At 37.0% G+C, this 25149-nt stretch overlaps 1 protein-coding gene and 1 long non-coding RNA gene across 2 annotated transcripts in view; one reads left to right on the top strand and one right to left on the bottom strand.

Annotated features, from left to right (window-relative positions):
- Window positions 1-2530: 2530 nt before the first annotated feature.
- elfn1b (extracellular leucine-rich repeat and fibronectin type III domain containing 1b) overlaps window positions 2531-25149 on the top strand; it is a 139148-nt gene continuing 116529 nt past the window's right edge. Inside the window, 1 exon segment of the mRNA XM_043241760.1 lies at window positions 2531-2872. The gene's annotated coding sequence lies outside the window, so the exon portion shown is untranslated.
- Window positions 10039-12588, bottom strand: LOC122347249. The gene is made up of 3 exons (XR_006251203.1): window positions 11948-12588; window positions 11422-11477; window positions 10039-10333 (listed from the first exon to the last, which is right to left on the bottom strand). It is a non-coding gene; the product is annotated as an uncharacterized LOC122347249 (long non-coding RNA).

Consider the following 25149-nt stretch of genomic DNA (forward strand, 5'->3'; position numbering starts at 1 on the left):
TGCAGCAAGACATTACATTTCTTGAAATGAAGTTATCTGCTTCACATTCTGATGCTCTAAACCTCCACGAACTGCGACGCTTAACACCAGATGATCTAACGCTGTTTCTTTTGAGGTGATAAAGTGAGTGTTGGTCAGCTGAAGAGGTGTTGCAGAGGCTATAACTCATCATTTACAGTTAAGAGATGTACAATGTCACCATCAGTTCTCCACACTCTAAAAAAATGGTACAAAAGGTGTTATTTGCTCATAAATAGTACATTTTAGTACCTTAAACTATATATAGTACATTTTAAAAGATACTACTCCTAAAAGATGACAACTTTTGTACCCTAAACTCCAGGGCTTTTCATGCTGCGTATAATTCTGTGTTAAGCTGGGGGTTTTTTTAAACTTGAGTAAAAGCAACTTGAGTTAAGAAGCATTTCCTGTGTAATTTTCAAAGGGGGTGGGCTGACCCTGAATTACTGTCAATACAGCGAGAAACAATGTGACTCTACAACGTTCTGGTGAGCTGTTTTGTAAAAGACAAACAAAACATTACTCTGTAAAATATTCATGAACTTTTTACAGTGGCAGAAACTGTTTTAGCAATCCGAAGGAGGCAGTAAAAGTCATAAACTACATTTGAAAATTTTGATTTATAATTGCAGGAAAAGAATTGAAAAGTAATCATTTAAGATAATTAAAAAAATGACTATATAGGGTAATTTAGATTTTCATGTTAACTTTCAAAAGAATATCAAACAGTGAGGGGAGATAAGTAATGACACACACACACACACACACACACACACACACACACACACACACCCATGTTGGTTTTTATGATTTATGAGGACTCTCCATAGGCGTAATGGTTTTTATATTGTACAAACCTTATTTTCTAACAGCTTATTATACACCAACCCTGCACCCAAACCTACCCTCACAGGAAACTTTTTTGCCATTTTTATTTCTGGACCGCTATCATCAAAGATGACTGATAATTAGAATACAGTTTGAATTGGTGGTTTGGTTCTGTTCTGGACAAGAACTCACTGTGCAGTCCACCGTGGATAAGAGCAGGGTAAACAGAACAGAACCACAAATGTATTTCAGATATAAAAATGTTCGGTAATGCAATGTACACTGATTGGAAATTAATCTGATTCAAAGGAGAATTAGAAGGCAGACCCCTGACGGGATGAGAGGAGGAGCTGGGGATGGAGAAGGTTAATTAGCTATTGAGCAACGGGATAGCTGCTGATTATACTGGAAGATCTAATATGAATGCTGAGATGGTTGTCTTATTTCTAGGTAGACATGAATCAGCTGAGAGTGTAATGCAGAGGGTGTTGCAGAGGGTATAACTCATCATTTACAGTTAAGAGATGTACAATGTGTAATGCAGATTATCTTTACACGTGTAAATATGTTAAACCAAAATAACAAGAAAAATATCAAAGACTGGATTAATTGCTAACAGTGTGCAAGTTATACAGTAACTTTGGGGGGGATTTGAAATGGTAGTTCTTGTAGTGTTTTTCCTGTGAAAAGCAACACCTCTACACTTACTATGCAACATTTTTAATATAAATTTATTAGTTTTTCTCATATCTGAATAATAAAGTGATACATAATGACAATAGCCTATACATAATGTATATATATGCATATATTTATATACACATGCATGTACATATTTAAGAAAAAACATGTTGTTTATACATTTAATATATTTATATACAATATAAATTATATACACACACACACAAATATTTTCACAATATATACTATAAACCATGTGACTATACTTAGTGAATATAGCCTACACAATACACACACATTATATAAACAATTTTTTTTTTCTTTTATTTTATTTTGGATGCTATACATTGCGATTAATCTTGCCCATATAATATAATTCAGCCCCGTTTTACGAAAATGCATATAAATAGTACGCCAAATAAAAACGAAAACTAGTGGTATCCATACGATAAAATGGAATTTGACGTGTACGTGACACGCACGTGTTTAGCGTGCATATAATACGCAGTTTTCGCGTGCATATGATACAAAATTTATTAGCGTGCATATAATACGCGGTTTTCGCATGCATATGATACGCATCTATCCCATAAACCTAATCCCACACAAATGCCACAAACACGCCAAAGTCAATTTTTGCGTATATAGCACGAGTTTTCGTTTTTATTCGGCATGCTGTTTATACGCACGTTCACGAGATCGGGAAGCAGCGTAATAATATAAGAAATCATAACGTCTGCAGAACTGAACTAATGTAGCTATACGACGCCTAAACAATTTGTCGGGAGTCTCGATCCTCAGAAGCCCCATCTTATTTCGCAACCTGTATATAAAGTATGAAAGGTTTAATCATTATGAAAAATGATTTTAGTTAACGATTTCTAACCATCAAAACCCCGCCAAATAATTCCACAATAATCTAATTCCGCCACAGCGGGAAATAATAACAACCTGTCAATCACCCCCACCTCCCCACACACACAACTCGCTGTATGAACGTGTGTGTGTGTGTGTGTGTGTGTGTCTGACAGCATCTGACTGGTTGCTGCTCAGTCCACCGCTTGGTGGTGAGAAGTATAGGCACTCTGGCTCAGAGCGGGATAAACACCGGACGAAGGTGGAAAAAATACGAACTCTCCATCACGCTTTAGACTCGAATTAATCGCCGCGTGCTCCTCCGGACCAGGAGATTTGTAGCTGCCGCAGTGGCTTGTTCCGGCAGCGGGCATTTGCTGCTTGATGCGTCCGCAGTGCTGGATTTTGCAGTTCTGAAGTAAATGAGATCTACTGACCGACACTCTATAATCACAACACCTTGACAGGAGGCTTGCCATCTTAAAAGGTAAGGCTTTAAGTTGCATTAAATACGCGGCGACGGACATTCTCTTTAGTCTGTGGTCAACTCTATGTGTCGATAGCGCAATGGTCGTTCGTATCGATATCCAGTCATCGATTAGACACATCTGCTTCATTGGATTCGGCGCGCCGGTTTTAGGTAGCTCGCGAGGGTCCGTGTTTCTCTGTTCTGTGGGAAACATTTCGGCTCTCTACCTGTACCGAGGCCGTCTCATACCGAAGGGCATGAGGAAATTAGTATTCAGAGTTGGGCTACTCCTTTGCGACTGCTTCCGATCCAAGTGAGACCAGACCACCGAGCCCATCGGTACGGCGCTGTCTCATGCGACGCGAATGAGATTTGAAGCAAGCGACAAATGTAGGACGCAGACGGAAACGAGTGGAATGCAAAAAGTAAAAGCTGTCGTTCAGCAAAGGGGCCGTTTAGAACGGACGCGTTCCTACGTAGCCAATAAAAAACGCCAAGACCGAGTGCAACGCAATGGAACGCATCGCAGGTGTTTTGAAGTTGAACTGTTTTTATTAACTTGACAACAAGATGAGACGCAACGCTTATGGCGCAAGGCAATGAGACGCGACGTAACGGCCCAAGATGTTTTTCAGGCGCATGTGTCCAAGCCAGGTAGCGAATTATTGGTTGGAGGGGGGGGGTTTAATCGAGGCTTTAACTCTCCTCCCCAGGGCTGTCAATCAAAACACATAGTTGAGAAAGGTCTCGCAGAGCGCATTAAACTGCTTTAACCGAATGCGTTACATTAGAGATTTTATTAACGTTTTCAAACTTTTCAGACACCCAAACTGTAGCAGTTTCACCTGCTCAGAAAAGAGACGTTTGCGAATTGCGTTCGCCCGAGGCAATAACCATAGCAACGATACGCCAGAGAACTTCCCGCTAGAAACGTTTCGCTGTTTGACCGCAGGCTATACATTAGCGAGCTATAATTATCGCTTCACCTCGAGATTAACATATCACACGTACAGTGTATTGAGGAAAAAAAAAATGTTGAAAGGCGAAAAATAGTTTTGGAGGCTACGTCTCGAAACACCGGAACACGTAAATTAAAAAATCCATGAAAATTTGCATTGAAAAAAACTGCATTGATTCGCACACTGTGCAATAAACGCACGAAATAAATCAAAACAATTAAAAATAGCGGAGATTGAGCTCGTGAACGTTCCTTATGAGAACGGCAATGGCACCATCCGTTCCAAAGGGTTGAAATCAATATAGCTTTTCAGAACGCTGGACAGAGCTCGGTGTTGTTGGTCTGCTTCCTGATTCACTGAATGCGGCTGGCTCAAAACTTTCACGGTTTGTGAAAGCATTACGTGATATTATTTTATAGCTGACCTGAACTGTTTTTAAATGAAGGTAAGTGATCACAATCTGAAAACTGCCACTGCCGTGGAATCTAACTCGTTTGGGTGCGAATGTAGAAATTGAACCGAGACCTTGCAAAAGCACTCTGTTTTGTAATTCATTATTCAATGGAGTCATTGGAGGCTGCACAACCGAATCCAATTCAGTCTCATTTAAAGCAACTCTAGAGCTATTTGTTTTAATGAGATATACAGTATGGGTTTGTTAGGAATAGATGAATTAACAAACTGACCATCCGGATTACATTTTCCTCAGATGTCTGGTTGTTCATGCTGGCCGCTTTAAGAATTTTGTTGTCTGTGCAGAAAGGTCTAGAATTTCGTGACAGATGTCTGAACTACTGTACAAACCAATGTACGCAGGATAGCACCTTTACTCATTTTGGTAATTTTGTTCATTCAATCCGATGCATTTGAATAAATCAGTATAATAGATGGAATGGAATGGAATGCACGGATGGAATGCATAAATGTGGGAACCTCAGAGAGATCAAAGTTTCTGTCTCTAAGCAAAGACTCTCTCTCCCTCATGCACTTCATAGCACTTTTCTTGCCCATTCTCATCAGATTCAGAAGGCTGCCCTACTTGCATTCATGAGAGATGATTTTTGGGAGAAGGGCTTAAACTAGTAGCCTGAGTGTCTGACAATACAAATTCTCTTTGATGGTCAGAAGAACAGCAAAATGGAAGGCTTAGTCAGTTTAGCTTCCAGACAGTTTGAACTTGCAGCATAATGATGACTAGGTGTGTTTGTATGCAACTTGGCCACTGTAGTCCAAAGCAGACATCTGGGTGTAAATAACACAATTTGTCTTAAAGCAACAGCTTGCTGAAAAATGATAGTCTGGTCAGCGATTAATTACCTTCATGCCATTTCAAACCAGAAAGCATTTCTTCCTACTGCTGAAAATAAGGTATTTTGAAGAATGTTGATAACCAAACAGTTTCGGTTTCTATTTACTTCCACTTTGATTTAGTTTATAAAGAATCAATGGGAACCAAAACTGTTTATTTGCCAACATTCTTCAAAACATGGAAGAAATTCATACAGGATATTCATACAGGTTTGGAATAACATAAAGACGAGTAAACAAGCATTTAAATTTTTTTTTGTTATTTTTATTAATATTAAATTACAAAAACCTTTACTTACTCACCCTTAAGTCATTCCAACTAATATGCATTTCTTTCTTCAGGAACACAAAAGAAGATTCATATTCATGGCTGGATTTCATTAAGTGTTATTATATGCATCCAAAATCCTGCTTATCAAAATAAAAAAAATACATTGCAATGCCACAGAAGATCCATTTTAGGTTCCTCAAAGAACATTTCAATGAAAAGTATTTGAACCATTTTTTCTTAGTATGAAATTCTACTATGAGAACCTTTTTTCACTATATGCCCGGGTAATGTTCCATGGATGATTTCTTTGGTTCTTCATACACCCATATGCCAAATAACAACCTTAATAATGAAACTGTACATTAAGCATCAAACGTATACCGATTATATGAGACCTTCTCACATCGCTCAGCATTTTTTGCATTCAGCGTGGACAGAAAAATTGCCTGTCATTGGAATCTTGTCGCATCGCACCTAGTTAAGACACGACAGGGATGCCTTGAAGCATCATATCATCCGCTATTACAGATATTCAGTCTCAACAGTGCCACCTGCAGCATGATTAAACTCCCATCCTCTCTGAATGTGATTAGAGCATTTGAAAAGGCAAGGCGGCATGCTATCAGAGATGTAGCGTTGCCATGGTTGCCTTGACTTTGATGGACGTGGTGGTGTGTGACACTGGACGCGCGCTCATTACTGGCTCCGCGCATCAAACGGCACCTTGCGTCTCGGTAGGCTCCGAGCTCATAAAAGAGTGTATTCCCCAGCTCGCTGCTGAGCTTGTTAGAGTCACTTTCAGATTGTGATGACAGACGCGCTATGTAATCAAGGAGTTATTGCTCAGCGTCAGCGTGGCCCTCACTTATCATACACACTGATAGCAGAAATCAAACCCCTCTCGTCAATCTCCTGTAACTGGGCATTGACCTGGCCTATTACACTGCAATGATACCAACAGCTGTGGTGTACTCATTGTACAGCCGTGACATTATGACCTCTTACGTCTCACTATGTATTGGGTCAATATCTCCTGACATTTCCTTGGATTAATGCGCAACAAATCAACACAGAACGGAGGACTACCACACTCGCCACACATGCACAGGCCGAGGACGCAAGCTCGGGGAAGGCGATTAATACTGTGTCCACCTTTTGACCTACTTACATAGTTATGAATATTTTAGACATTTTTATGCATGCAAATTGGCTGTAAGTGAAAAAGAATCTGTGTTATAATTTAACAGAGACATGACTTGTGAAGCACACTTTGCTTGTCAAAGGCAAATTATGTGGCTTTCAAGAAAAAAAGATTGGATTTTTTAAAATGTAATGGCTTTGTTAAGATCTTAGTCATACAGGAGCGTGAAAAGGGTAGATAATGAGAATTAAAGAAGAGCAACATAGTCTTCTCAAAATGCCAACATCAGATGATTAAATACCTACAATCGTTCAAACACGAGATCTAAAAAAGCCAAAAAGCCACTGTTGGATAGTACGTTCAAAACAGCCCAGGCTCACTGGAAATATGCGCCTCTGCTTACATTTCTGCAGCCCCTTAATTATGTATCCTACCGCATTCCATGGCAGTTTAAAGAAAATTTATGCTGTATACGTGACGACAAGTATCATATTCACAATTGTGCAGGATGTTAAAATAGTTTTGAAGCCATAAAAAAACATTCCGCAAACAACGGTGTGAAAATGAGCCTTTATTAATCAAAAATGTACCTGTAAATCATACATTTGGAAAGGGAATAATATAATTGCATTCAAATAATATCAATGTTTAGCAATTGTGTATTCCTGCAAAAACAATAATTGCAAATATTTGGCCAATAATCCATAAATATCCCCAAATAGCAAATATGATGGTTACAATTTCCATTAAATGTCAAGACAGAAATGGAATGCATACATTTTATGTTCTCTAAATAAAAATAAATAAATAAATAAATATATATTGTCAGTGCCTTTTAAAACTAGCTATTTTGTTGGGTTATACTGTTAAATGCAAGCCTGCTTTTTACCCGAATGATGTAGTAACTGTGTCTACCAGCAGGGGCTACATGCCTAAGCTCATCAGACAAACCTTGATCTCCTGGGTCAAATGATGTAGTTTTGAAATGTCACAGCATACATTCTGAGTCATCTTATCCCACTCCGTTCTCTCCATGGTCTTTTGACTGCTTATAATGTTGGATAAAGAGCACTCTGCAGGACTATGAGCCATTGATGTATGCTACCAGGACCATGTGGTTCGTGTCAGCTGTGAAGTCAATGATGAAGTATGATCTCATTAAGGTTGTCACGCTATTGGATGCAGTCCATTCTCTTCCTTCACCTTGAGGTCCTAATCCACACGCTAACAATGTGTCTGTACCTCTCCGTGAGGGTCTTTTCAAAGTCATAACGGATAAAGATGGAGAGTGAGAAAGTCGTCCATTAATCAGACAAACCTGTCAGTCGGACCCCCAAGGTTTTGCAGAAGTTGGTGGGAATTCACATGCGCTCCGCCTCGATGTCGAGAAGACCCTTTTTTCCCCGAGTTCTCCTTTAATGATGAAAGTGTGTGTACGTGTCAAGGCAAGGGCTTTCAGGTTCCTTTGCCCGTTTTTTCTCTTTGTTCTTACTTCCGCGCGTCTTAAGCCTGTTTTTTTGTTCCGCACCAGTTCTTTAACCCAGGAGATCCGCCACTGAGTGTCTAATTGAGGATCTTTCTGCTCCAGTCTTGGCCAATTAAAGCTAGTGCAGTTAGCGCAGAGTGCAGAAATGCAGCGGGGCAAATCTGCGTAAGATGAATGGCTCTTATTCTTAATCCTGTCATTAGTGGAGATCTATTCTTCGCCTTTGGGTTTTTAATAACCTAGGGCATAGAACCTCCTCGCCCGGCCTACCAGCATCTACCACACATCCCCTCGAGCGCATCCACAATGCTGCCGCTCCACTTGTTTTTAACCTCCGGAAATTCTGTCATGAATTTAATTAAAGAAACTGTTATAGACTTAAAGTGTTGCCAATGGCCTGCCCACTTTAGTCTTTCAGTCTCGCATGATTAGAACTTGCAATTGCTGTGCTTCTCAGGGTTTGAGGCCTAGAATAGAATGGCTTGTTTATTTTAGCTACTTGTCCTGGCAATTGTCATTAAAGGGACAGTTCACCCAAAAATACTAATTCTGGCAACACATGTTTTTAAATAGTGCAATCTAAGTGATGTTTGGAAGCTATGTTCTTCAAAACATCTGTTCCACGAAAGAAAGAAAGTCATACAAGATTGGAAGAACATAAGAGTGAATACAGACCCGTTCCCACCAAGATCGATAATATAGACCTTAGTCATATTTAATTTTTGACAGGTACAGTTCTGTCAGTGGACTGTACTGATTGTTTAGATGAAGTTGCGAGCTGTAAAAATGATTTGATCTAGGACCTGTTCCAGTGTAAAGGCTGTAAGTCTATCCCTCACAGTCTTGTTTTCCTCTGTGTACAATTTAATATGGTGTCTATAACGTTACTGAGGTCTATAAAGATACAACTATATTACACTGTACAAGCCAACGAGTTAAGGCACCTCAAACCATTTGAAAAAACCAAATGCCTTATCAGTCCTCGACTTTTTCTGTGCGTGAATTATGCCTTTAACATTCTTTTTTTACTTCATAGTAAGTTGCTTGTCAAAATGTAATTACTAAATGTAATTAGCATGTGCTTGCTATTACTATTGTATCATACGTACAATTTCTTACATTTCTGTACAGAACTCATCTGCCAAATTATGATACAGAGATTAATAGTATCTCAATTTGTGTGGTAGTAAATAAGTGAGTGAAAAATCTTGAAAAAAATTAAAGTACTTACATTATCAGAATATGTAGAAAATATAGGATGGGCTCAACTTGGGCAAGTAGAAAATTAGAAAATCATCATTCTGAATCTGAAAATAAAATACCTAGTTGTAAATGCAAATGTAAATGTGAAAATTACATTAATTGGACCAAACTGGATAACAGCATTTGAATGCATAGAATAAAAAAACAAATAAAAAGTTGTACACAAAGTTGTAAAGTTAGAGCTTACTGCAACTTCAAAGAGATTAAAAGAAGGGGAAAAACTTTCCTTCAACCCAGCTGTGTGGACCAGCTTGGAAAATTGGATACACCTGAATGCTTTACGTCTCAAGAGAAGTCAAGTCTGCCCATCTTCCTTGACTTGTCTGACTTTGTACAGCTTCTCTAACTCAAGAAAGAAAAGCAGCAGTTTTCTAACTTCAAATAGCTCATTAGCTTACATGCTTGTGTTGTATTGCAAGTTTAACAAAGTATTAAGCGCCAGAGCTTCAACAAAGGTCCTTTATGAGGGTTTAGGTTATGGCCAAAGATTAGCAGGTTGCATATTGAAAGTTTGCTGAGGTAAACAGGAAATATTGAAAAAAAAAGAAAAAAGGCTGCAGCGTTGCTCTTGGCACAAGCTGGGATGTTCTCTGACCAGCTGTCCCTGCCACCAATCTAGCTGTAGTCATTATAAAAGAAAATTATGAAACCTGGAGACAGATCAGCAGGAAGTTGCAATATCTGCCACGACCCGCACATTAACACCATGGCCTGTTAAGCACAGATAAGACAGAAGCACTCAGCAAACTTCCTCCAGTAGCGCTCCGCCATCAGTGTTTTGTTTCCCTTGAACACTTCAATTTAATAGAGTAAAGATGGGGCTGTGAGTGCTGAGATTATATCACACAGAAAGCACACAAACTAGGACTGTGACTAATAGCAATTTTCACATTGGCATGTATGGGAGACCAACATCAACGCTGTGCCCTAATTGGATGAAAGTTTACTGCCGACGAACCTTTTCAGGAAGCATTTTCTCATTCTCATGGCAGAGATCCGTGAGCCTGGAGGCTCTTTTCAAGGCTGTTTTCACGAGCGCTGTTTGTGATGTCTAGGATGATGAAAAGGAGAAATCATTAAAAATATCTTCTTTAAAACATGTTTTGTATCCATATTTGATACATTCTGAACATAAATCTAAAAATATATTTGTGTGTGCGTGTGTTTCTTAAATGAGAATGCATCTGATCTATCCCAAACCTATACTAACTGAAAAAAATTAGTTGTTTAAGAAATAATGATTAATATTATGAAACTATGTCCCAGATTTTTAACCTTGATTATTTTGGGGGAAAAAAACACTACACCTAATGTAGAGTCAATTTTGAGCCACTGTGTATATTATTTTCAATATTTGGTCAGTTTCTATTTGCTTTTTGTCAATAGTAGAGTCATGTCGTCTGATTTGTGTCAGTCTTTGATGACCTTGTAAAAAGTCCTATACCAAAAGCTTTACCAAAGACTTCCAGTAATTTGTAGCTGATGACTTAATGAATAGCATAACTTTTAAGATTTCATTTACCCTGTGAAAATGAACCTTCAATGACCTCGTTCATTTACTTTTTTCTTTTCTTTTTTTGTATGTTTCACAGCATGAGGTCGGAGAGGTGTGCCTTAGCCTCCGGCGCTGGCTAATTAAAAAATACGTGTGGTAATGACTCATCATGCTCAGAGAGCGTAGTCTCCTGAGTCTCATTTCTCTCCGATGTCTTATTCAGGGCAATGACAGAAGGACTCTTTCTGAATATTTATAACCGATAGGAAAATAAGTGATGTAATGTTTTAAATGGAACATGTTTGAATTGTGCAATCTTTCAACAAACTTGTTATAACCTGTGAAGTAAAACTTTCTCAGCATAATTAGGCATCTTCATTAAATATAGCACTTAAAACTCTCATATCGATAGCTCAACACTATTCAGACTCTTCAAGGGACGAAAAACTCATTTTACTGAATTAAAAGTTCTCAAACTTAAATTAAAATCGCTTCAAATACTTTTATAAACTAAATAGCTTTCTTGAACGCTAAAAATATGCTGTTCACAAAATTTCCCATAGCAGAACCTAAAATGAAAAATTCTCTTACGATTGGCCACTCAAATAGCTATAACATTTTTCTAAATTTGGTTTTAATCTAACCTGGGTCATGATGTCCTTATCCCATTCACTCGCTCCATCTTCCTATCTCCACTCACCTGTAGGATAAAAGCACAAATGTCAGTGTCATTTTTTAAATCTGTTTGGATCTAAAGAACACTTGTGGAAATAACGTCTTTTTATGTATTCCACTTTGGTATCTGCATCAAATTAAATTTACAAAAGTGATTTTATATGCAAAGAAACATATTAAATGGCAGTAACGTGTTTAATGTTTCAGTCACAAAGACAATGCAACAGTCTCTTTGAAAGAGCTACAAAGTTCAGTAGCATTATAAAAAAGTAGATCAAACCATTATCAGCTTTATGCAAGAACTGTGCAAATTTGCCATTACTTCTGAAAAAGTACTGAGGAAAATGTAACTGCAACAAAAAGATTGTGCGCAAGAACTGATCAACTTAAGAATGGTATTGCTTCATACAAAAGTAAGCAAATAATACAGTTTTGTTTTAGCATGATTTGATCTACTGTTGAAACATTTTGCCGATTTTTGAAGATTTCAATTACATAGGACCTATACTTGAGCAATTGTGCAGAGCCTTTGTTTGGCTTTGGTTGCATCATGTTTTTCATCTGGACATCCTGAAACAGAAAGAAGAATGAATGGTGCAGAACATAAATAGCTTCTGCAAAAGGACCTGTTTCAGTCTGCTATAAACAGAAGGTCCATGTCACAGCTCTTCTGTCATGATAATCTTCACAAACACACGGCCAAATTAACATCAGAGCGAAACAAGAACAAAACGTTTGAATGAATGAATGTGTTACAATGGTTTTCTCAAAGCTGTGATCTCAGTCCTGACAATCTGTGGCACTATTTGAAAACTACGCAAGCATGCGAAGCTGGTACCGGCCCCAGATGACCCCAGTATATTATTACAGCATAAAAATAGCATAAGCAATCTTTTTGTGCAAAAAATGCCATGCAAAAAAGCATTTAACATGATAAAAAAAATACATAATTACAACTCTGTGACTTTCTGCTTGTCAGATGTTAGCAGAACATCTGAGATGAATATCACAGAAAACTAATTTTCTCTTTCATCAACCATTTTTTCCTGCTCTGGAATAAATATAAAGAAGGTATAATTCAACTTATCATCTTTCTAGCAATTAAAAAAAAAAATCTAAATTGCAAGATACAAACTAAGAATTGCGAAACAAAAATCCATATTGTGAGTTTGTACCATAAAAACAGTAACGTTATAGCTTGTCTGTTTATATCTTTCTTTTCAGAATTGTCTTTAAAATTTAAATTTGACAATTTTGACATTTTTAAATTAATTTCTGCAATAAAAAGTCAGTTGCCTTTTATTTCTTTATTCCTTGGCAAAAATAGGCTCCCGTGGTTCTAATCACCAACTTTTCACGAATTCTCTTTTTATTCCCCTGTATGCAGTGCCATGATGTCACTGCCTGTTCGAAAGACAATTCTGCATTATTCTCTCCCTTTACGTAAGACATTTGAGTAAAAAGTAAATGCTTCTTCATGAACACTCTCACTTTCTTAAGGAGCCGTGGAGCCGTCACTAGACCACATATGCGCATAAAAAAAAAAAATCAATTACTTTTTAAAAAACCATTCATAGCAAGTTAGTCAGATTGAGGATAAATATAGAACATCAGACGGGGTGAACACGAGCATCTCTTAGACTGTTAGAGCAGGTAAATGTAATTAAGATAAATGCAGGCTTTGTGTGGCGGCAGATATTTCCCCTGTGGCCACAGAGAAAGAGAGCGAGTTCGTGACTGAAAGAGAGTTTGCTTTTCAAAGACGCAATTGGGAAAACTCAGAAAAGCATTGGCAAGGACACAAAGTTTTGATGCATTACTGTATATGTGTTTGCACAGTGAAACTTATAAACCAATAATGAAACCATTACTGAAGGGTTCAGTTACATATAACAATGGAGACACCATTAGCGTTTTGTATCGACTTTGCTTTAATGTTTTCTGACAGCCGTATAACTGGTCATTACTGTAACTGACAGTATTTGCTTTCAATAGCCACAGTTTGCTTTTTCAGACTGTATTAAGTAGGTGTTTGAGTGTGTGTGAATCCGTGTGCGCCTGTCTGCATTTCAACAAATATAATTACTGTGAATATAATATTTGTCTCATGCTCCACAGCTCTTGTTCTTGAACTGTCACTCCAGGAACAATAGACGTATGAAATATGTACAATAACTCTCAGAGGTTTGGGTTCTCTAAGATCCTAATGGTGAAAGAGAAAAGTTTTGGAAACCCTGAATTTATTTGTTAAAATATTAATATTGTGAAATATTATTACAACTGAAAACAACTATGATGGCAGCTGATGGCATATCGGTGGCACCTGATCCTTCAGTATCAGTCGAATATGCTAATTCTGAGCTCAATTGTTATGATTATTATGTGCTAACAGTTAATATTTTTGTGGAAACTATGATTCATCTGTTTTCAGTATTCCTTGATGAATGGCGAGTTCAAAAGAACGGGGTTTTTTTTAGATTTTTAACTTTTTTCTATCACCTTTGATAATTTAAAAGCCTCTTTGCTTATTGAAAAGTATTTATTTCTTTAAAATAAAAGAAATCTGACTTACCTCAAGCTTTTGAACAGCAACATATTAGTGAGATTATGCTGCTTATAGGTCTAAATGGAAAAGATAAATAAAAACGCTAAATAATAGCGTGCAAAAGAGATACAGAGTGTACGGAAATTCATAAACACTCAGTGGATTTAAATAAAACATGTAAAAGAATATAAATGTCTTCAAAGCAATAATATCTCTTTTAAAGTTCATAAAAAGAATGCTGAGTTAAGCCAAGGAATATTACATTGAAGCAAATGAAGCACAGAACACTTTCTCCAAAAGAGCCTAAAAATGTGGTAGCATCCAAATCAACTGATTTGGTTTGGTATCCCTGAATCAATTTCAAATCTATCCATTTGAACCAATCGCTTGAACTCTAAGATATGCGATTGCTGTTGCTTTTTAGACCGGATGGAGTAGTTACAGCATGTAGCAGAGGCTAACCAGGCCATGCTAACCAGCTATACCTTACACAAAATACAAGCCATATTTAAAGATCAGGTCAGGCAGAAATAGCTCCTTAAAGACAATAGCACATTTTCTCATTGTACAGTGTATACTGCAAGTGCTATAGAACTGAAGAAGGAAGTAGGACGAAGAAACTTCAAAGTTCGCTTGGCACAAAATTACACATTAGAACATAATTACAATTAAAGTTCAGCGTATATATTTAGATGCATATGAAAAGCCTGCCTTGGTACAGTACATAATCCAAATAGGTTTTTTTGTCCAACAAATTGGGCAAGCTGGTGCAGAAAATTTAGCTTTTTTGTTAGCGAGTTATGTAATGTTTTGAATGAACATAATTCACACAAAAACATAATTTTGGTTTTGTCAGGCCTTTCCATTGCTGTCCCTTCCTCTTGTTTCCTAAATAGGAGAGCCAAGAATACAAGATTTAAATCATTCATTCTGCATCTGTCTGTATCTGTCTCTGATTATCAAACCCCTCCATTCATAATTAAAGGCATAAAAAACTTCAAGTAGTCAACCGCAGGGAAACAAGGCCTCCTGTTGCCATAGAAACAAACTGCATCGGAAAACTTCAGAGGGCGTGCTAGCGTTCGGGCAAGTGTGTGTGTGTGTGTCTGTGATGGTGAGAAAGAAAAGATAGGGCAAGAAAAGGAGAGAGAGAGAGAGAGAGAGAGAGAGAGAGAGAGAGAGAGAGAGAGAGAGAGAGAGAGAGAGAGAGAGAGAGAGAGAGAGAGATAAACCCCTGGGAGAGAGTGCTGATTAAGTTTTCCCCTCTAGTATGTGTGTGTATATGCTGGCATGTGCATGTGTGAGCAGAAATGACACCGTTCTGTGAAATTTGTTTGAAGGTCTTGCCTTTAGGAACACTTTTATGAAGCTTTTGTAAAAATTATCCTTTTTATAAGTTTAACAGAGAAAGGACTTGTATACTGAACATACATAAAGATCCTTTACTCACTAAGGGTCATTCACACTGAATGCGCTTTTGCTTTTTTAGCTGCATTTTTAGAAGGACAGGTTCTAAAATGTTTAAACAAAACTCATTAAAATCACTGGACAAGCTGGTGATGGTGTTTGGATGAACATCAAAATGACTACTTATCTCTTTTCCTTTGCACAGAGATTTTTTAATAAAATTTAGTTTGAACACAACTATATTTTCAGTGCGACTCAACTGTTCATTCTAGACATCAACACGGTTAAATGGAGAGCCTTTTGGTTTAATCTTACACCGTTCTTTTGAGAAAACTCACACGTCTCCAGAGTTTCAGAAGAGATCTCAGCTCACCTCAGGCTTGCCTGAAAGAGATCCGAATATGAACCCAAAACAAAAAATTTTTTTATGAACTATTGAAGTGTTTTTAGCGATTTATTCATGCACCTGATTTTTGTGAGAGTGGGACAACCTGTCTCTAGTATGATATTATAGAAATAGCAAACAACAACGATCAAACAATTCACTCAATTCCTGATGGACAAAATCAAGCCCCTTTTTCTTCAATCAGGAAGCCGTTTAACTTGGATGTACATCACAGCTGGGAAGAAAAGGCAATTGCGGATTTCATTTTTTGCCAACTTGAGCAATAACAACACTTGCCTAACCCAGCCGTTTACTACTAGGACTAAAGCATTTATATCCAAATGAGATGCAAAACTGAAGAGGAACTGTTATAAGTTAGCACTTAAACTTTAAAGTGCATTGTCACAGAGAAAAGTTACGACTATACTTCTCTGCAATTCCACTATCTGAAACAGAGCAGCTGCATCGGTTTTCAAACTGTTGCTCAGCTATCTTGCTTTAAGACTTAATTCCATTTATAGACTAAGAAAATGTTTCAAATGACGAAGGTCCATCATCTGACATTGCATGACTCACTCAGACACTTTTATTGCACAGCCGTCGGCTAGATTTAATTGACATTCCCCACCAGCCAATAGGTGTGGAGGTCTGTATAGATTGTGGGTGGTATTCTCCAATCAGATTGTGCGTTCGATAGCAGATAGTGTCAGCAGCATCAGGCCATTACAGAAGCGCACGGATGTGTGCAATACTAATGATGTCTTACTGTACAACCTTAAAGTCATTGCTTCGCAGAGAGACGGTGCAATCTCAGTGCAAGCCCAAACTTTTTACATTTTTAATGGCATGGTTATATTTGCAGTCTGTCATCTAGTGTTGTCTATAGGTACTGAATACTGGCGTTCAGTAGCCCTAATGTGCTCAGAATGGGAATGAGTGCTGCAGTGCAGGCATGCAATGAACACACATTACGGGGTGCTTGGAACATTACTGTTGCTCGTACTACTGTTAGCAATTTAAACACACCCCTATCCTTTTGTGCTGCGTGTTGAGAAGCGGTGTGCCATTATACTATGCTAAGCAATCAGAATTATGACTTTCATTTTGTGGATAGTACAAAAATAAATAAATAAATCCCTTAAATGTAGACTGAAGGAGGTACTTGAGGCAGAGACTTGAGCTTGAACCAGTAAGCAACCAACCGGAACACCTTGGCAAATACCTGCAACAACACAGAAATGGGTTAAAAGAATAGTTTGTGTAAAAAAATGTACATTTGATGAAAATTCACTCACCCTCAGGCCATCCAAGATCTTCAGGTTGCCATAATAACACTTCCTCCATTGTAAACGTCCATCCCCTGTTGTCTTCTAAGATCAAAATCCAGGCTGTTTTCACTGTATAAATGTACTCAATCTGTTAAATTTTTTATCCTGATAGAAGACAACATTTTCACTGAGAAAACAATATAGTATTTATAATCTATAGCATTTTATACAAATATAGATATTTTAACCATGCAGAAATAATGGTTTGAAGTTAAAAAACATCTTAATCTATACATCTATATGCAGTTTGTGGATTATTGCGATGGTTTTAATAGTTATTCGAACTCTCATTCTGAGTTCATTCACTGCAGAGGATCCACTGGCGAGCAAGCGATGCAATCATAAAATTCACCAAATCTGTTCTGATGAAAAACTCATTCACATCTCGGACGGCCTGAGGGTGTAAACGTTCGGCAAAAATTCATTTTTAGCTGAACCGTTCCTTTATAAAGGGTTTTATTGCACTTGAGAATTTGGCCGAATTAAAAAAAGGATTTCATATACCTGTGAGCACAAGTGTTAGTCACGGAAAGAAGAGGGAAAGGTACGTGCATGTTTGTTTGCGAGCGTACATCCTGTTGTGCATCAATGTTTTGCTTGCAGGGCGTTTTTATGAATACCTCCCCCTTATGAAATGCGATTTACATATTTCCACTGGAGAGAATGTTAATGAGGGCCTGGGCTGTCAAAACGTTTTGTCGGCGTTTGCATTTATTCCCGACACTGGATGGATGTGTGTCCAAACATAGTTTTATTCTTTTTAGTGCATGACACATACACATGTTTGTCTTCGGTTTGACGGATTTATTTTGAGTGCGTTATTTTTGTGATGTCATCAACACTGTAATAGAAAATAACGTCTTAATGCAAGAGCGAAGATTCCTTGTGGTCGTACATGGATCTCTTGGTCAGGGAGGCTCTCCTTTACCCGCATTATCTGAAAAACCGGTGAGTGTCTCTGACATTTCATTTTATTGCTTTCTATTTTTTGTCGTCCTTCCAAGGTAAAGCAAACATCTGACTGTTTCTGTGCAGAATATTCCTCTCCTCAACAAATAAACTACTAAAGCGTTCCACAAAAAAAGCAGATACAGAAGCCAAAAACATCACAGACTCAGCATAAGACAGTAACACTGTCGTCCTTAAAGGTGATGTGTAATTTTTTAGATGTTAAAATAGTTTATATATCCCAATTTATCCCTGTACAGCCTGACATATATAAAAAAAAATCATTTTAAGATGAAAGTTTGTTGAATCTTTAAACACATTTTTTTTTAGGTTTGCACATGTGCTTTATGTTTTTATCATTTGATACATCAACCTTTTATGGTTCATATGGTACGACTATGATATAATGAGAATATGAAGCTCACACTTGAGGAAGGATAAAAAACCTCAGAAAATTTGCAATTAAGTGCAGTTTATGTTATTTTTTTGCCAAAACAGTGAGATAAAAATCTGACTACATTAAATGCAACAATGCAATAGAATGATGACTGAGAGATAAATACTCCTCAAAAAGCCTTTTGTGTCATATCTGATGCATTTTAATATTTTAACACTTTTTCCTAAAAAGTCATTTTATCTTGAAATATTATACATAAAATAAAAAAATTATTTACAAAAATCACAAAACGTTCTATAGGAAAAGACAAGTGTACTACAACCATTTGGACATTTGAAATATATATATAGATATATATTTTTAAAGTATGAACTATTAGCGGCTCTAAATGTCACTGCATAATGAACTGCCTTTAACTGAAAACTCAGTGTTTAATCTTGTCATTATACATTACTGACACTCTATTCTCCAATTTGATACTGTTCAGTGCTTTGACACAATCTGCATTGTTAAAGGAATAGTTCAACCAAAAATGAAAATTACTTCATATTTTACTTATCCCAAGCCATCCTAGGTGTATATAACGTTCCTCTTCAGTAAGAGTTTTTTAAAAAATTATCCTGGCTCTTCCAAATTTGGTAATGCTCATGCATAGAGGCCAATTTTTTTTATCCAACTTATGTCATACGTCAAGTCAGAAGTCAGCCAAGAAGCCGTAACTCGACGTTTCCTATTTATGTAGCTTCAAAATAATGGCCTCTATATATTTTTGTCGATAAAATAGAGCCTTTAAATATTCATATTTCAAATATGATGCATATCATATGTATGTGAAAACTGCGTATCGCAGGCACGCCAATAAATTTCGCACCATATACACGCCAAACATGCTCGTGTCATACATTCGCCAAAATATTTTTTTTTGTATAAATACCACACGTTTTTGTTTTTATTTAGTGTACTATTTATACATATTTTCATGAGATTGGGTTGTAATTTTTGTAAAAATCTTGCTCAGCCAGTCTTAGTTTTGCCTGCATTTTATGCTTATAGATGAAAATGTTTTCAGCCATGCATAATGTTAGATAAAGCTAACACACACATGCACAGACTCCAGTCTCTGTAAGTGGCACTCGCTCCACAGCTCTTTGAAGTAGTGAAGTTTGTGATCACGAAGGGAGATTTTTCTTTGAGGCCATGACTTTTTTCCCTCACTGTCTTAATCTGATTCTTAAGCAAGATAATTGCGTTTTAAATGCTTTGATCTCATTTCATGGGGAAGGGGTCCTTTTCAAATAAAAAATACATTAAAAAACTGAAAACAAGATGAAAAAGTAAGAAAGAGTTAGATATCCAATAAAATAAGTCAATGCATTGACCAAATATTTGTGTTTTTGTATTTGCAATATGTTTGGATCCTATATACATATATGGTATATGATATTTACAAGTACAGCTTTTAGACACTTTTATTTGAACATATTTATAACAAATTAAAGTGCATGCATTATTAAAATCTTCCATTTCAGTTTCACGTTTGGCATTTTTCTGCCGAGAAAACGCAGAATCTTATATATGTTATATATAGTTAAGACGTGAGATCAAAGCAAAAAATGTCTTTGTCTCACTGTCTGTCTCACAAGCTCACTTACATATTCTGTTTTTACTCTTCTTTTTCTCTTATGAGCAGTGAAAGCTCATAGGAGCTCTAACTGCTCTTGCATTCGAAATGCAAGCCCGACTGGAATCTTTAGGATATGTGTGCATGAACAGCTATAAAAAGGTCATAAATATGATGAATGCGAACTACTCGGATAGTTGTTTTTAAGATAATGTCGAGGCACATTTCATTCAGTTTGAAATGAAGTGTTGATCCTGTGGTCTTTACCCATTAAACCAGAACAATCAAAGCATTGGAGATAACCAGAGCGCAAAAGCCTTTATTTAATGGGAGATCTCGCACTCCTCTCGCCATTTCTGTTTCTCTAATCCTCTTTTCTCTCATCCGCTTCTCTTGTGTGGTTCTCACTGACACACTCAAAATCCTTTGTTTCATCTTTAGAGAGTGATACAGTAAGACAGGGTCTGGTGCACACTGGCAAGTTTGTGTATGTGTTTGAGTGATTGATGTACCGTGAAGCTAGATACACTACATACACATGGACACAATATGTCCCCCTTAAATCAAGAGAGAGAGAGAGAGAGAGAGAGAGAGAAATTGCATAAGAAAATGCAACTTATTTTTTAGAACCTCTAAGATTTTTTCACTTTGCCACATTATTTTTCATAATAAATAAGCACATTTCCACAAAATATCCACTACACTGTAATGCATGAAAAACTGATTCATATTAATGTCAATGGAAGAAATATTTAAATATAGAAATGCGCTTACACACACACACACACACACACACACACACACATCCTCGATTATACTACTTAAATGCCCGACAGTGTGTCAGTAGGTAATTTCAGTTCACATTTCCAAACATTCATTGTGCCATTAATTTTTGTAATTCAGTGAGCTTTCTGTTTGCACAAGGAGTCTGACAAAAACCAGTGCTCCGCTCAGAGATCTGACCTCTTCATCAACCAGTCTGTCTGAAATTACATGATGAAACAGAACAAATTGGGTCTAAATTCAGATAAACTGTTGCAGTTTCTCCAAGATGCTTCAAAAAACTTGTCTGCAAGTCTACCGTACTGTTTTATGCACTTGTTTAAAGATAAGGAAGCTGTCAAAAAGGTCCAGTGTACCACGACCAGGACGAAAGCCGCATTGTTCCTCCTGGTTCGACTATCAGACGAATTCTCCTCTCTAGTACCCGGGCGTAAACTTTCCCGGGGAGACTAAAGAGTGTGATCCTCCTATAGTCAGAACACACCTGTGCCCATTCCATGTCCCTAGAGCCAGATTCGGTGTCCAAGGATTGGGTCGCATTTGGCTGCCGCCCGGTCCACACTGCACCGGTCCCTTGCGGTCCCTCCTTCAGGTGGTGGGGAAATGAGAGATATTTCGTTTTTCATGGAGCATTTTCATTGACCCAGTTCTTCTGGTTTGTTCATCAGTTTGTTCTGACTGGATGATGATAATGATGATGATGAGATCCGATCTCTGTGTGGAGAACTGGCTGCTGTCAGACTTCTTGTGCAAACAGAAATCTCACTGTATTATTATAATTAATCAAAATTAACGTTTGCAAATGTAAACTGATATTTTGATATATATATATATATATATATATATATATATATATATATATACACATTTCATTAATTATATTTTCTTCTCTTTATTTTATGTTGAAATTTTCTTGATTTTGCATTAAAATATGCCCCGAACATTTCCTGAGATTCGGATTTGCAGTGTAACATTTATCTATGCTGACTCTCATTCACATAAACACACGCTTGTACGTTTGAATATAGAAGAGAATATATATCAGCTTACTCCAGCACTCAGATTCACCCCCTACGCAGCATGTATACGTGCTTGTGAAATTCCTGCGAGCGTGATAATTCACGCTTGAGGCCTCATTAGCCCTATACTCGCAATTTTCTTATGGAATTTTATCTTAAATCAAAGCACTGTGGTCATGCGAGATGCGTATTTCATATCATACGAAAGCACATGAATTTTATCCGTATAAGCGCTCTTTTTTTTCACCCGCTCTGGGCGGGAATCCTCTAGAGACAGAGAACTCTTTATGATGAACCTCATTCCTGCAAGGTGTCCTCTTTCAGAAAGGCAGAGAAGAGGCAAGATGGAGCCAGGAGAATGGAAGAGATACAGAGGGGGAAAAAAAAGGCAGTACTCTCACATTACAGGTTTGGGGTACAAATCTTCTTTTTCCTGGGATGGGCAATATTTCAAAAGAAATGGGCAAAAAGGAAAAAGAGAGACACGCAGAGCAAGAGAAAAGAATTGAAAAAGATTTTCATATAATGATGGTGTAGCTTCAGGTGTATTGAAAGGCTGCACTTCAGACCCTATGTCTCGTGTCACGTAGCTGTGTTTGTGTGTGAAGAATCCTTGCCCTTTCCAAATAAAAGGTGTTTTTCTGATTTAAATGATTTTTTTTAACATGACAGCCAGTCTGTGAGCAGGATGTGTACAGACTGCAATATTTTTCAGTGAAATTGTGAGTCGGTAAAATGCATATAATTGTTTAGTTTTTCAGGCATACAAAAAAATAAAGCATCACCGAAATGAATCACAAAAATATGGCTATGTACTAGCATTTTGTCACACCTACTACTAAAAAGCTGAGCTACTGTCTCACCAAACCAGTTATTTCCATTGCCAACCCTGCAGGTTATATATAAAATGATGCTCTCTCATTGTACTTCAGCACCTGAGGCTGCTATCACACCAGCACTTTTTATTGCAGAACAAAAACACTTACACAGAAATATTCATACAGAGCATTTACATATTGTACTGTTATAATAATGGTAGCATCACGGAAATAAAGTGAAAAAAATAGTGGGAATAAGTAATTAATAAGTAATAAGTCTTTATTTTTTTATTTTATTTCTTGCATCTTTTAGTGCACCAATAGCCTATACTGGATCAGTTTAGTTGTAAATGGCGTTGCTTGCACAGTGTAAACGGAATAGAGTAAAGGCATGTGGAGGATCTTATTATTTATGTTGTCAAACAGCAATTAAAATCTATATTGACCATAAAACAAGAAAATATAATTCTTTTGCATGGCTACTTTAAATAATTTGAGACTTAGCCTATGGTGTGAACACTTTTTCAATATATAGACCACATTTTGGAGTAAACAGCATTGACATCAGGTCGATTGACCTCTTGGCAGTCATCAGTAGGCACAAGACCCTTTAACAGTCAGTAGTGCTAGACAAACACACGTATCTGAGGTACCCGCGGTGACAAAGCGTGCTAAGCACTGCTTTGATGGAACTGTGGGAGTGAGCTGTTACTACTGGCAAAATATTCAAGAATTTCTCATCTCAGTTTGAGCACAGATCGAATGGTTTCCCCAGTGTGACACAGCTTACTTTGAACATCATGTTTTTTTTGTCTTTTATTTACCATTTTTGCATTTTATTGAACCAGCATGCTATCAGGGGCTGCTGACATTACACTCCTTTTAAATCGTTTTCTTTTAGGACACACGTTTCCACATAAAAAGTGTAAAAGCTACAAAATGAAATAGAATAAAGCAACCGATGGTTTGATCTATAACAGATGGTGAGAGAGAAGAATGGTAGGCTAAGAGGATATGTCGTAAAAACAGGAAGAATGAAACAGCTGGAATGAAAACGAGTAAGGGTACAATCTTGTTGGCATAAAAAAGAAATAAATGAAAAGAATGCATGTGTTCATTTTGTTTTTCATGCATGGTAACTGTTAAAGTCACCTTCAAAAGTTTTGCTATTTATGTAATATATGAATGTATATATATGTATATGTATATGTATATGTCCCTTTATACACATAATAAATATACACACTACACTCAAATGCTATGTAAACCAAACATTTATTATGGATGATTAATCGTGATTAATTGTGATTAATTATTGAGAGACTGAAATATATATATATATATATATATATATATATATATATATATATTTTTTTTTTTTTTTTTTTTTAAGACTGCAAACATTCTATGCCAGTCATATTTTTATATGTGTTATTTTTAATAAACAAACAAACACTAACACTTTCCAGTATATGGGCCCTTTAGTTAAACGTTATAGAACATTAAACAAAAATGAGCATTCATTAATCTGTGTTAATATTGGTTGATAAAAATAAAATTGATGGCACATTCCCAATGATAGATTCTTCACCTCTCTCACACACACTTCTGATTTCTGCTTTTAATTAGGTCATAATGGAATGAGATATGTAATTAAAGAGCACCATTCTGTGACCTTTACCCAGTTCTGTACCTGCCAATAAGAGCAGTGCCTTCAGCGCAGAGACAACAGATGGAGACCAGGTGTGTGTTTGTGTGTGTGTGCGGTTCACCTGTGGAGCCAAGAAAAAAATTTATTTAAGCAAGAGAGTATGAGAAAGGTGGGCAAGCGGTAAACGGACAGGTGTTCAGACAGACAGAGGGCATGTCAGATGCTGTGCCTAAACCCCAGGATTTGTAGAAGATGTGCGATAATTCGCTTTTCTTTTAGCCATAAATAGTCATTTTATAAATGTCATCTTTTCACAATGCACAAAACACAAGGCAGACAGTAATTTGCTGATGTATGCATCAGTATTACATTGTTCATACTTTATGCTGATTCATCATGAACAAATGACTCTTGTGAGCCAGTTCCATGAGTAAATCAAAAAACATGCCAAATAATACTTTTAAAAGACGTTTTTTTTCTTCTGAGAATTTTCAGAGGCAACATTAATGCAATCCAGTAACTGGCCTTGACGGTACAGTACTTTCATAAAAGTAAACAGTGTGGTAACAATGCATTCATTCATTGAACTATACAGAAAAAACTCATAGTTTATCATAACTAGATGTTGTCGATCAGAATCTCGAACAAATACCTCATTTGAACAAGTATTTATAGTGAATCAAAAACATACAGTAGAATGCTACCAGAGTAGTACAGATTCAGAATGAAAAACTCACATGATTTGGTTCTTTTTAGCGAATCAAACACCTACAGCTACAATGAAGTGTTATATTG

Source organism: Puntigrus tetrazona, chromosome 1, assembly GCF_018831695.1.
Source record: "Puntigrus tetrazona isolate hp1 chromosome 1, ASM1883169v1, whole genome shotgun sequence".
NCBI classification, from domain to species: domain Eukaryota; kingdom Metazoa; phylum Chordata; class Actinopteri; order Cypriniformes; family Cyprinidae; genus Puntigrus; species Puntigrus tetrazona.